Below are 13,786 nucleotides of genomic sequence, written 5' to 3'. Positions count from 1 at the left end.
ACAAGTGCTTAAGTATTACTCAAAGGTTACTTGAATGCATGTTATTTAAAGTTTTTATTACTGTTTATGAATCTGTGTTAAAGAACTCAAACACGTATAGATAAGCATGTATAAATGTTGCAGCTTTATAAAATTTGTATGCATATGCTAACTTTGTCATTAAATTAATGGGCAAAATTATTGAGAATGGTCCGAATGGATCCGGCTTACGCTGGGTGTAAAGATATTAGACCATGTCATACTAACGGAAGAGGAATCCTCAACCATTAAAGATGTCACTCTGTGACTAAAAATCTCAATATGAGACTTGGGAGTGATCAAATAGGTTGAGCCTTATGAGAATGACGATGGCTTAAAATTTGAGGTCATCTTTGCCCATGACAGAAAAAAGAAAGGGAATTTATTAAGAAAATTAAAGAGTGTTTACGATTGGGTTAGGCTAATAAGTCAAATGTAGAAGCACAATGAATGAGCTTACTACAAAGAAGTTTGACTGATCTCAGCCGATTCACGATCATGTGACAAACATGTCTAACTTGACAGACAGTAAAGTTAACGACCTTGAAAATGGAGGTTCATGTGCACTTGTCAGCCAAAATTTATCATAAACTCCCTACATGTTGAATTTAGTTAGTTCCAGGTGAATTATAACACCATTAAAGATAAATGGGACATTTAAAGAATTAAAGGCTATATTGGTTTAAAAGGAATGGAGATTAAAGAAGATAAATTATCAAGTTGCGAATCTCAAAGGTCTTGGAGGTGTAGGCACCAGTATTGGAAAACTAAGTAACTAGGACAAAAGGAAGGATAAGTCTTTTCTGAAAGGTCCGGAAAAGCATATCCATAAGGAAAAGAAGTGTTTCATTTGTAAGAAAATAGAACACTTCAGAAAAGATTGTCCTAAAATAAAGGCTTGATTTGATAAGGAAGTTGAACATAACGGTTTTGTTTACTTTAAACTAAATCTTATCGTAGAGCCTAGTAATACTTAGTGGTCAGTTTTTGGTGTTCAACTCATATGTTTCATATTAAACATGGATTCAATTCGATCCAATCTATAAAAGGAGTTGAACAATATTTGTTCATGGAAAACATGATGAAAGCATTGAACGATGGCATTAAGACTTTCGGATCGATCTTAGATATCGGATGTCATGTAGATCTTAAAGAATATCTGGATGTGCCTGATGTGCAATAATTCTTGTTTTTGTAAGAAGATTGGGTAGCTTAAGTTTTAATATCAAGATTGCATATGGTGTATCCCTGTCATGCGATATGATTATTATTATGATAATGGTACATTATTTGATTCACTTAATAGATACAATCTTGATGCAAAGTTTTCTGAATCCTTATTTAATATTGAAAGTCGAAGCGTTAAGAGTCTTTAGTCAAGTAAAAGTTTAACATTCTTGTGGCATTAAAGATAAGGTCCTATTTCCAAAGAAAATATTATGAGATTGGTAAAGTATGAAAGTTTTCCTCAAAATTGGAATTTAGTGTCCAAAATATGTGTATAGATTGCATTAAAGAGAAGCAAACTAAACACATTATAAAGAAATCAGCCACGAGAAGCACTCAGCTTATTAAGTTAATACATACTGATATACTCGGTCCTTTTGATACTCCTTCTTGGGGTGGTGAGAAATACTTTATCATCTTTATCGACGATTACTCACGTTATGGAATAAATGTCTACTGTATGAAAGATCCAAGTCATTGTATGTCCTAAAGGTATTAATTGACATAGTGGAATGACAGTTAGATAGAAAAGTTAAAATTGTGAGGTTGGATAAAGATGTAGAGTTTTTAAGGAAATTTTATGGATAATATCCATGTCCATTTGTAAAGCTTCTCGAAGTAGAGGCATTTGTGCACGGTATGCAATGCTTAATACTCCGCTATAGGATGGTGTAATAGAAATGTGGAATCGTACATTAATGAAAATGGTTAGAAGTATGTTAAGTTGTTATACTTTACCCTTTTCATTGTGGATTTATGCTTTAAAGACTACGATGTATATGCTTAATTAGGTTCCCAGTAAGATAGTTCCTAAAACTCCTTTTGAACTGTGGATGGAAAGGAAACCTAGCTTAAGGCTTATTCGTATTTGGTGTTGTCGAGCATAAGTAATGTTATATATAGTCCACATGAAAAGATTTTGATTTAAGAATTGTCAGTGAATTTTTTATTGGCTATTCGGAAAAATCAAAGAGGTATACACTTTATTGTTCTAACCATAGTACAAGAATATTTTAAACGGAAAATGCTAGGTTCATTGAAAATGGTGAAAACAGTGGGAGTGGTGAAATGTGGATGTTCATGAATTCCACGATAAGTTTCATCCACATGTTGTTGCACCTAAGGCTGTTGTTTCTATTGTGTCACAATCAAAAGACACAATAGAATAACATGATGATGTGTAAAACCCACTAACCGAAAATGAAGTAGATGGACTTGTCACAATACTAGAAGAGAATAGTGAACCACAATAAATATTGAAACGATCAGTAAGGAAAAGAAAATATGTCTTTTCAAATTATTGTGGTTTACAGTATTAAAAGTGAATGTGACATAAGCCGTGATAAATATTTACTCATTCCAACAAGCCATGAAAAGTGACTATTCTTTAAGAATTATTTTGGCTTTGGTGGCTCATTATGATCACAAGCTTCACCAAATAGATGTAAAAACCACCTTTCTAAATGGAGAAATTGTAGAGAAAATATATATGGGCCAACTGAAGGATTCTTGACCACATGACAAGAAAAATTAGTATGTAAGTTGAGTAAGTCAATATATGGACTAAAACAACTTCCTGGGAATGGTATTTTAAAAGTTTAATTATACCAGTGTATCATATGATTTTGTAGAGATCATTATTGATCGATGTATCTATGTAAAAATCAGTGGGAGCAAGTTTATAAAGTGAGTCTTATATGTTGATGATATTTTGCTTGTTGCAAATGACATTGGTATGTTACATGATCTTAACAAATAGTATCTCTCTATAAGGATTGCTCCAATTCAGAAGGGAGATAAGTTCGGTAAATGAAATGTCCTAAAAGTGAATTGGAGAATAAGGTTTTTGAAATGAATGATATCAGTGAGACATCTTATGTGATCGAATTAGAAATATTTTGAATTTATCACAAGGATAATTGAATTTGTCTCATAAAGGATATATCAATAAAATTTTGGAGAGATAGAATGGACAATTGCTCTTTAAAGATAGATCCAATTTAGAAAGGGGACAATGTCCTAAAAGTGAATTGGAGAAAATGGAAAGAATTCCATATGCATCAGTGTTTGGGAGTTTGAACTATGTTCAAACATGTAGGTGATATAATACTACGTTATTGTTGGTATGATGGGTCGATATCAAAGTAATCCCATAATGGATCACTGGAAAGCTGCAATGAAAGTCCTCAGGTATTTGCAAGGCACCAAAGAGCACATGCTTATGTAAAGGTGATCCGATGACTTAGAAGTCAATGGATATTCAGATTAAGATTAGCCGGATGCGTCAATGGTAGAAAATTGACGTTTTGCTAGTTGTTCCTTTAAGACGTGGGAACAATATTATGGAAAGATGGAAAATAGTTTGTCATTGCTATTTCCACTATGAAAGTTGAATTTTGGCATGCTTTGAGGCCAAAGTTCATGAAAAGTGATTGCGAAATTTAATCTCAAGACTTGGAATTGTAAACATTATAGCCAAGCCGTTGAGATTTTTATTGTGATAATTTCACAGAAATCTTCTTCTAAAGGAAAGATAAGTACTTGAAAGGTGATATGCATTACGTTGAAGTATTTGTCGGTAAATAATGAAGTATAAAAACATAAAGTGTCCATTGAGCATATAAAGGACTAATATAATTGAAGCGGATCCGTTAAATAAAGGATTATCACCCAAATGTTTATTGGCCATGAAAAACATATGGGTATTATAGAGAAAGCCTTGCTTGCGAATTATATTGTGCTCATAAGGTGTGCAACACTTGGAATTCAATTAAATTTATGTTTCTGTTTATTGAATATGTTATCATTATAGTTTGTATACAATTAAGGTTCGTGGATAACATATAATAAATTGAGAATAAAAGTTCTATCTCAATGAAAGGATAAAGTTAGAATTGGTTTGTGATACATGGAAGGGATCATGTCGATTAATGATGTGTGACCGCCATGATTCGATTAGTTCTAATTTTATATGGTATTTAAAATATTTATAAACTTGATATAAAAGTGCGCATTATGGAAATTGAATCATCAAGTCGACACAAAGGTCAAGTGGGAGAATGCAAGAATATTTATATTCTTATGTGACCTATGTGTGTATCGGTTTAATTATAAGGATCAAGTTTATATTAAATGTTAAAGGATTCTAATATTAAAGACGATATCGTGATGGATCGGTTTCGATTATAGAATTAGAATCGGGTGTATTGATTACCCTCCTCTCTTACCTTATAATTAAATATTATATATACATGAAAAGATAATATATGTATATATAATAATGAATTATAAATATGTATATAGGGATGTATTCACATCCTTTTTCTATCTTTTATTCTTTTTCCTTCTCATTCTCGGCTCTCCATTTTCAAGATCCTATGGTCGAAAATAGAGCCTGATTAATTCAAATTTTAATCATTAAAAAAATCGAAAAGGGCCTAAATGGTATTAATATTTGAGTTGGTTATGGTAAGTTGCTTAATTCTCTCCATCAAAAGATTACAGCGGTTATTTCCAAGGATTCCACAAATCTTCTTCTCTTTCATCGTTTATTCTCCTAACATTCTCAATTAAAGACCACCGGTGTTCTACAAATTATTTCGAAAATTCCCTTTGTTTTATCTCCTTGTACAAAATCGAATTTATTGGAGGAGTCGTGCATCCTTTGCGTTTTCTTCAACAATGGAAGAAGGTAATTTAAGTAGTCCCTATGTTGATTATTAAACTGATTTGTTTACATGAAAACCGTTTTGGTGGAGTTTTCGTTAATTGGAATAAGGTTTTATCAGCGTTTTTGTCGTGTTTGATTATTTGGCTTACATTTCTTTATCCCTCAATGGTTTCAACATAGATTTGTCGTGCAATAAGGTTATATTTACAATCTCATGGTTTCAACACAGATTTGTCGTGTTTGATTATTTGGCTTACGTTTCGTTCATCCCCCAAGGGTTTAGCAATCCTTGGGGCTAGGGTGTAGTACACATTGAGTTCCACAACCGTTTCCAAAGTGAACGAGTTTAAGTCATTCGTCTAGGGTAATGTACGTATAGTACTGTGTAATGGTTATTATTAACCCAGTAATGTACGATTTCTCTTTTGTAATGTATATGTTTGCTGAGAATATTTTTTGTGATTTTTTCACAGTGGCCGTTGTCTTAGTCTTATTAATCCATCCTCCGGATGTGGTCAAGACCAAGGGCCACGCTAGCAGCTCCGCAAGTCGTCTGATTTCCAAGAGGAAAAAGACCAAGACACATTCTGTACATTAAACATAATAACTTTACATTAGTAAACTGTTAACGTACATTATTATTCATGAAGTTGTACATTATTGTTCACAAGGACTCAACTTACTGTACATTATTATTCCAGTTCAGTTCATTACTAAGTCCATTCTGTACATTATTCGGTTAATTACATCCATTATACAATTTTTTTTTTCATTTTGTTGTACATTAATATTAAAATCCAGTTAACTTATTCTGCATTATCTTCTTCCTTTTTTACATTGTTAAGCAGTAACGTGACATTATTCGATACTTTACATCCATTATATGTTTTGTATTAACGACATCATACACTAGTACCAAAATATTATTCTGTTTGCAAGTAAACATGCCCATTAGAAATCGTTCAAAACAGACCAAACCACAAGTCGGCTATTTTCCCTTCCAACATCAATTATAAAAAAAACAGAGAGTTCAAAGTAATATAAATATCGTATGCGATCATTATCCGTGGAGTCGGGGTTTTTAAACAGTTCAAGAACTCGGACGGGGTCCGTCGACAGTAGTGATGGTCGACTTTATACCCCCTCGGCTTCCTTTACTATGCGCCTTCATGAGAGGTACTAGTCTCGACCCTTTGCTCAGCCAATCTATCCCTGAACATTTGCACAATCGCAATTGGAAGAGCATCATCACCGCTTCGTCAATGTCCAACCTTGGCTGCTTCGCTGCTGTCAAAAAATCAGTTATACATCGCATTAATGCACAACACTAACTGTATAATGTACAAATGTAATTAAATAATGCACCAACGAATATTACATTCTCTCAACCATTGACATTTTTTAAACCCAATGCATCTGATTAAAACTGAAATCATAATGTACACCATTCCCTAAAATAATGTACATATAGCAGCAAATAATGTACAAATGAAAATTAAAACAACAAAAAAACTTTTGTACACCACTCCATACTATAATGTACAAATGACAGCAAATAATGCACAAATGAATATAAAATTTACAGTCATGTTATCAAACAGATGGATGTAGCTTCAATCAAAAACATAATGCACAAAACTTACTACAATAATGTATACATTCCATCAAATAATGCATGAAATTATATAACGTTTACTCAACCAAAAACCATAATGTACACCAATCGATACAATGTACAGAACAAATAATGAATACCAATGGCAAAATCCATAGTTATCTCACCTGAATTATGGGTGGGTTGGCTTTCATACGGTCTTCCTCTTTTCGTCATACATGTTCTGGCAGAAAAACCACAATAAAAAACCAATTAGATTTCCTCAACAAAATCCACCAAACCATATGTCTGAAGGAATAATTAACTACTACATTGTTCAATAATGATAGAACCGTAACAAAAAAATCAACAAAATTTAATGAATTACGCAAACATCGACCAAGGGTTTGTGAAAATAATGACATAGTTCGGGAGAACACAGTGAATCATCTACTAGGTTGTGTTTTAACGCCGATAATCGATGATTAGATGAGAATCTTACCAAAAGTCGCGGAGGGAGACACACTTCAACGGTGAACCGTCGACCAGAGGTTGTTTCCGCGGCGGGGGAAATTCGGGGCGACCGATTTCAGTGGTGTTTCGTGGATTTGGGTGGCGGCTAGGGTTTTGATAATGGGGGGAATTGGGGGCGACCAATTTTGATCGTGGGTTGAGGAGTGAGAGGTTTGGAGGGGGAGATAGAGTGAGAAGACGGAAGGTCAATCATAATACCGCTTAATTTTCGCACCTGCCATTTTGAATCGTGTGTCATTCCATGTTTTTTTACATTATTACCCTTATAATGCACCAAATATATGAAATAATGCAACACGAGATTAGTTATTAAATCATCATCTGGACCGTCCACCATTTACATCTAATGGTTGATATTAAGAAGGAAATAGACACTAAGGGGGCAATAGGACCCTAATGCTCCCCTATGCATATATTAAAATAACTACTTTCTCATGCCATGAGAGTACAACATTATCAAATGCGAAATGCGAAGAGCACAACATCTCTCGGCAATTTACATACGTAAATATATATTCCATATATATATTTATATGTACACAAAGTTCTTGATTCTTCTTCCATCATAAGAATCATTAAAAGCTAAAGGTCAAGAGGGGATAACATCAATTATGGAGAATCCAGTGAACGAAAGGACAAACATCAAATGGTGGATTTCAACCTCTACATCAAATGAAGAAAGTATGGATGGAGGTTGGTGATTTTATCTCCACTTATAGTATAAATGCTATAGTCGAATTAATTCAAATCTAGAATTAGATTTCATTATAGAAATCATTAAAGTATTGAGAAATGGCTTACAGCGGATGTGTGATTGATTGGGGTTGCCGGAGAAGCCAGTGAAGAGGAGGCTACCGCCATGTCTACGTGGACTGTGGCTGAGTTAAACTCTTAAATCAGTATTGTCTCACTCACTATATATATATATAGGAAACTTAGGGTTAATTTCATTATCAGTATTTTACAAATGAATATTAAACTTTTTATTTTTAATTTATTTGAATGACAAGATCAAGTAAGCTTTTCTATTTAAGTTATTTTTTATTAAAATAAGATAAATAAAATCTTAATATAACTTTGATTTTCACACACTGGAAACAGCCGTTCGAGTGTCGAAACAAAATTATTGATATTTAATAAAATTACTTTTTGATACATGAGAACACTTAGTAATATAATAAATAATAGTACATCCACATGAAACCATAAATAATAGTTTAGGGAGACAGAATGCAGAAAGATTAATGAATAATGATGAATGTGCATTTAATCGCCAAATAAAATGGAAAACATGAACTTGGCTGGAAATAATATTTTTTTGTAAAATCTGCAAATTTAAGGAATAAATCGTGTAAATATATTAATATATTATGAATAAGTTGATAGTGTGCTTGTATGTGGATGATCTCATTTTCACAGGAAACAATCCAAGCATGTTCGAGGAATTTAAGAAGGCCATGACTAAGGAATTTGAGATGACAGACATCGGGCTGATGGCATACTACCTCGGAGTGGAGGTAAAGCAACGAGAAGCTGGAATATTCATCACACAAGAACACTAGCAAAAGAGATCCTGAAGAAATTCAAAATGGAGGATTGCAAACCAATCAATACACCGGTGGAGTGCGGGGTCAAGCTATCAAAGAATGATAAAGGCGAAAAGGTGGATCCGACACTATACAAGAGCTTGGTTGGAAGCCTACGATACATAACTTGCACAAGACCAGATATATTGTACGCTACTGGGTTCGTAAGTCGCTACATGGAGAATCCAACCACTACCCACTTCAAGGAAGCAAAGAGGATACTCCGATATCTTAAAGGTACGATTGACTATGGCCTATTTTATTCACACACTAATTATTACAAGCTTGTTGGCTACAGCGATAGTGATTGGGCTGGAGACAATGATGACCGAAAGAGTACGAGTGGTTATGTGTTCTACATGGGAGACACTGCTTTCACTTGGATGTCTAAGAAGCAGCCCATTGTCACTTTATCAACCTGCGAAGCCGAATATATGGCTGCCACCTTTAGTGTCTGTCATGCAATTTGGCTCAGGAGTTTATTATCGGAGCTCGGGTGGCCACAAAAGGAGCCAACAACTATTTGTGTGGATAACAAGTCGGCGATTGCGCTATCCAAAAATCCAGTATTTCACAACCGGAGCAAGCACATCGATACTCATTTCCACTACATCAGAGAATGTGTTGCGAGTCGGGAGATTCAAGTCGAGTATGTGAAATCACAAGATCAAGTTGCCGATATCTTCACAAAGCCCCTCAAGTACGAAGACTTTATCAAAATCAGGACATTGCTCGGTATGACAAATCAAGTTTAAGAGGGGGTGTTGGAATATATAAACTTGATTTTTATAATGTTAGAAAATATCCCCATAGGCGGTGCCTTGAAGAAGAATCTCGAATGGCCTAGACAATTTGTAAAAATGGATTTAATATTAAAAATGTAGTATGCATTAGAATAATATTAGAATAGCCTAGAATCATTAGCTAGAATTCTCTAGCTTTGTAAGTCGGTGAACACAAACCGACTAACTTGCCTATATAAAGGCACTAACCATGTTGTAAATTAATTATGAGATCGTGTACACAAATACTATAAGAGAGTTAAGTTTGCTATAAGAAAAAGTGTGCATGTGTGTACAAATAGGAGTGAAGAAGTGTGAGCAATAAAATTAGTTTTCCCATATCATCATATTTGTCCTATATCCCAACTTATATTCCACCACATATTTCTCCAAATATTTCCTCCAAACTAAGTTACTCCAACATATATCTTATATTTTCCAACAAAGTGGTACCAGAGCCATAAGTTCCTACCTGTAGTATGGCTAACTTGTCGTCGTTCCAAGTCCCCAGGCTAACTTTACCATTTTTGGATGTTTTAATAAACTCGACCTTCACTTCTTTGATTACTGTTGCACCGAGAATCTTGCGGATCTCTAGTTTTATAGTAATGTTCGCACGTTTCCTTCCAATAAACTTCCCAAACAAATGCAGATTTTAAAGAACCTTTTCCATATTTGTCAACGCATCATATATTGATATGAGAATTCCAACTGGATTATTGACACTTGAATAAAAAGAAATTAAAATATTTTAGTAACAACAGAAAATTATAATTATAAAATTATAAAACTATAATCACTAGTACTTTCTCTCTCACTAGATATTTCAAATATTGCATATTGAAGGCCAAGCCCATAATATAGATACATATGCCCCTCAATTCCCATTGGAAAACCATGTTTCTTCCATTGACGTTTCAGGTTTCGGATGAATGCTTCCTCACAATCTGGTTTCTTAAATTAAGCCACATGGCCAATATTACATCCTCGTAGATTTTATACATCTATGAAAATAAATTGTTTAGATACAAATATTTATAGAAAAATATAATTAATATTATTGCATGGCATAGTTACTTACTCTTCTGATCACTCTCTCTTGAATAAGTCTATCATCTGTCTCTTGTGAAGCAGTGGCAAAGGCTGTTGCATCAGAGACATCGGACCAAATACCATGATTATAAAATTTTGGAGTGGTTACCACAGAATCATCTACCTACGAGGGCCAATCCATCACATATTCAAGTTTTTTTTGTTGGGAAATGAGCTTAAATTACTACTACTTAAACATCTTCTTCCTCCTCGGGCGTCTGCATCAATATTTTCATCTGTTCTTTGGAAGGCTTCTGTGTCGTCTTCATTATCTCCATCTGTTCTTCGGAAGGAATGATCAGTTTAATGCGTTCCATCTCGTGTTTTCTTCGGGCGTCACTTTCATACCTTCTACGTGGCATCAACACCAAGCTAGCTTTACAACTTTTGGATATTTTAATAAACTCGACCTTCACTTCTTTGATTACTGTTGCACCGAGAATCTTGCGGGTCTCTAGCTTTATAGTAATGTTCGCACGTTTCCTTCCAATAAACTTCTCGAACAAATATATATTCAATATATAGAAATAGTATATATTAATAGCAAATTTTCCATGAAAAATACAAAAAGATTTCATTGTAGACACCTTTATAATATTTCAACTGCTTTCGCCGTGATCAATACTATATTTTATAGGACTGGGTCGATACGGTATATTGTACCAAAAATTTTATATCATTACCGTATCAAAAATATCTATGTGAAAGAATTTCAAATCGTCACTATACCGAAACTTTCGATACGGTAACGATTTGAAATTCTTTCATATCGATATTTTCGATAAGGTAATGATACAAAATTTTTGGTACAATATACCGTATCGACCTAGTCCCAGTCCTATAAGATATAGTATTGATCACGGCGAAAGCAGTTGAAATATTATAAAAGTGTCTGTATTGAAATCTTTATGTATTTTTCGTAGAAATTTTGCTATTGATATTTACTATTTCTATATATTGAATATCCATTTGTTCGGGAAGTTTATTGGAAGGAAACGTGCGAACATTACTATAAAACTAGAGACCCGCAAGATTCTCGTTGATCAACTTAAACCTCTATCACGCAGTCATGGATCGGAAGCAGACTTTCAAAGCCAAGAAAACATTTTCCAAGAAACTAAACGCCAAAGGTCCCAAATTCGCACAACCTCCACAGCCTAACCCAATACACATTGTGAACAATGGGAAGGAACAAACTGATGGAAACAAGAACGTTTTCAAACATAGTATGCGCGGTAGGAGAATGAAATTGGGGCAGGGGAGAGTGTGAGAGAGGGGGGAATGGACACAAGCACGACTCAAACATAGCTCTACTCATACAGTCACACTAACAAAACATGAAGTTAGGTCCGAAAAGTTGACTTCTGGGTTTGACCAATTAAATAAAGGTTTAACATGCTTTGGGCCCTCATTTTTTAATAGTTCAGCAATTTTGGCCCAATTGAAAATTCAATACGGTGACGATTTGAAATATTACAAAGGTGTCTACATTGAAATATTTATGTATTTTTCATGGAAAATTTGCTATATATATTTACTATTTCTATGTATTGAATATCCATTTGTTCGGGAAGTTTATTGAAAGGAAACGTGCGAACATTACTATAAAACTAGAGACCCGCAAGATTCTCGGTGCAACATTAATCAAAGAAGTGAAGGTCGAGTTTATTAAAATATCCAAAAATGGTAAAGCTAGCCTGGAGTTGATGCCATGTAGAAGGTATGAAAGTGACGTCCAAAGAAACACGAGATGGAACGCATTAAACTATCATTCCTTCCGAAGAACAGATGGAGATACTGAAGACGACACAGAAGCCTTCCAAAGAACAAATGATAATACTGATACGCACGAGGAGGAAGAAGATGCTTAAGTAGTGGAGTAGTAATTTAAGCTCATTTCCCAACAAAAAAAATAGAATTTGTGATGGGTTGGCCCTCGTCGGTAGATGATTCTGTGGTAACCACTCCAAAATTTTATAAGCATGGTATCTGGTCAGATGTCTCTGAAGGTGCTGGCAGCGGAAGCGGCGCAAAATAAATCAATCACATAATAATCAGATCTATTTAGCAGATTATTTAGACAAAACCTATTCGCGTAAATATCACATGTATCATGCTTACAACTTGAATCAATCATGTTTTAAGAATATTGAAACCTAAAACATGCTTTTCTACGGAGCAGAAAAATACCTAATTAATTCTCCAAAGAATTGAAGATGGCTAGCTTCTTCTCCACGTGATGCTTTGAGTACTAAACCACAGATCTTCTCTCTGGTTCCCGAACTGTATCCCAATATCAGTGTGGACTGATCTTACTAGAATACTAGGACTTAAATAAAGAAGACGGAAGAAATCCTTTTCGGAATAGGAGAGGAATTCGAAAATCTCCTCAGCTGGGGAAGGGATTTTCGAAAATTACAATGATGAGAAATTGTGTTTTCTGTCTCCTTTATTCTCCTATTTATATTAAGTTCCTTTTGGGCCCAGACAGGGATCTATGGAAGGTTTTGGATATGGGCTCATCCAATTTACTTTTTACTAATTAAATTGAACCCACAATTCAATATAAGTTATAATTGAAATATTACGAGCAGCCACTACAGAAGTAATATTGAACTCTCCCCATCCAAATCCGAAATTACAAGTAATCCGGGTTTCCGTTTAACTTTCATTTCCCGTGCTTAAGATTAAAATGTCCATTAATTAATTAATGTTTGCTATTGACTTAATTAATTAACTTCTTATTAATTCCAAGAGTGGACTTAGCATGAAACGCTTATTTATTATTCATAGAGTAATCACACTCCAACTAGCTAGGTTCCGAATAATAAAACCTCGTTTCGCGCTCCTCTTGAGGACATTATCAAGCGAGACTCACCTCGCGCACGATTCAATATAATAGCAATCCTAGCACCGCTAGATATCGATCACCACTGCCCAATATATATCAGGATAATTGGGTCACGAAAAACCCGCACCATTTGATAAGTCAAAGCAGTGCATAATCAATACCGTATGCTCAATGCTAACCTACATTGATTAAGAAATAAATATTTATCAAGACCTCGCCTTTCAGTAGATAGCCTAAGGCAAGTCTTGCTGTTAGATCCGTTCAGTGCTATACCACACCAATGTCATCTTATTTCGGTAAGGCTTAGAAATATGCGGACTGACATTGCAACCTTTCTCGATGGATAGTCAAATTCCATCTAGGTTGTGAAATTCATCTTTTTCTTTGTTTAGAACTGACCGTGTTACCTTAAAGTGGACGACGCCCACAACC

The 13,786-nt window shown here is 34.5% G+C and overlaps 1 pseudogene; it reads left to right on the top strand.

Annotated features, from left to right (window-relative positions):
* The first annotated feature begins 8,413 nt into the window (after positions 1-8,413).
* Positions 8,414-9,384, top strand: LOC125220647 (annotated as a pseudogene).
* Positions 9,385-13,786: the final 4,402 nt, after the last annotated feature.

Source organism: Salvia hispanica, chromosome 4, assembly GCF_023119035.1.
Source record: "Salvia hispanica cultivar TCC Black 2014 chromosome 4, UniMelb_Shisp_WGS_1.0, whole genome shotgun sequence".
Lineage (NCBI taxonomy): Eukaryota > Viridiplantae > Streptophyta > Magnoliopsida > Lamiales > Lamiaceae > Salvia > Salvia hispanica.
This window is presented reverse-complemented; position numbering and strand designations above follow the sequence as displayed.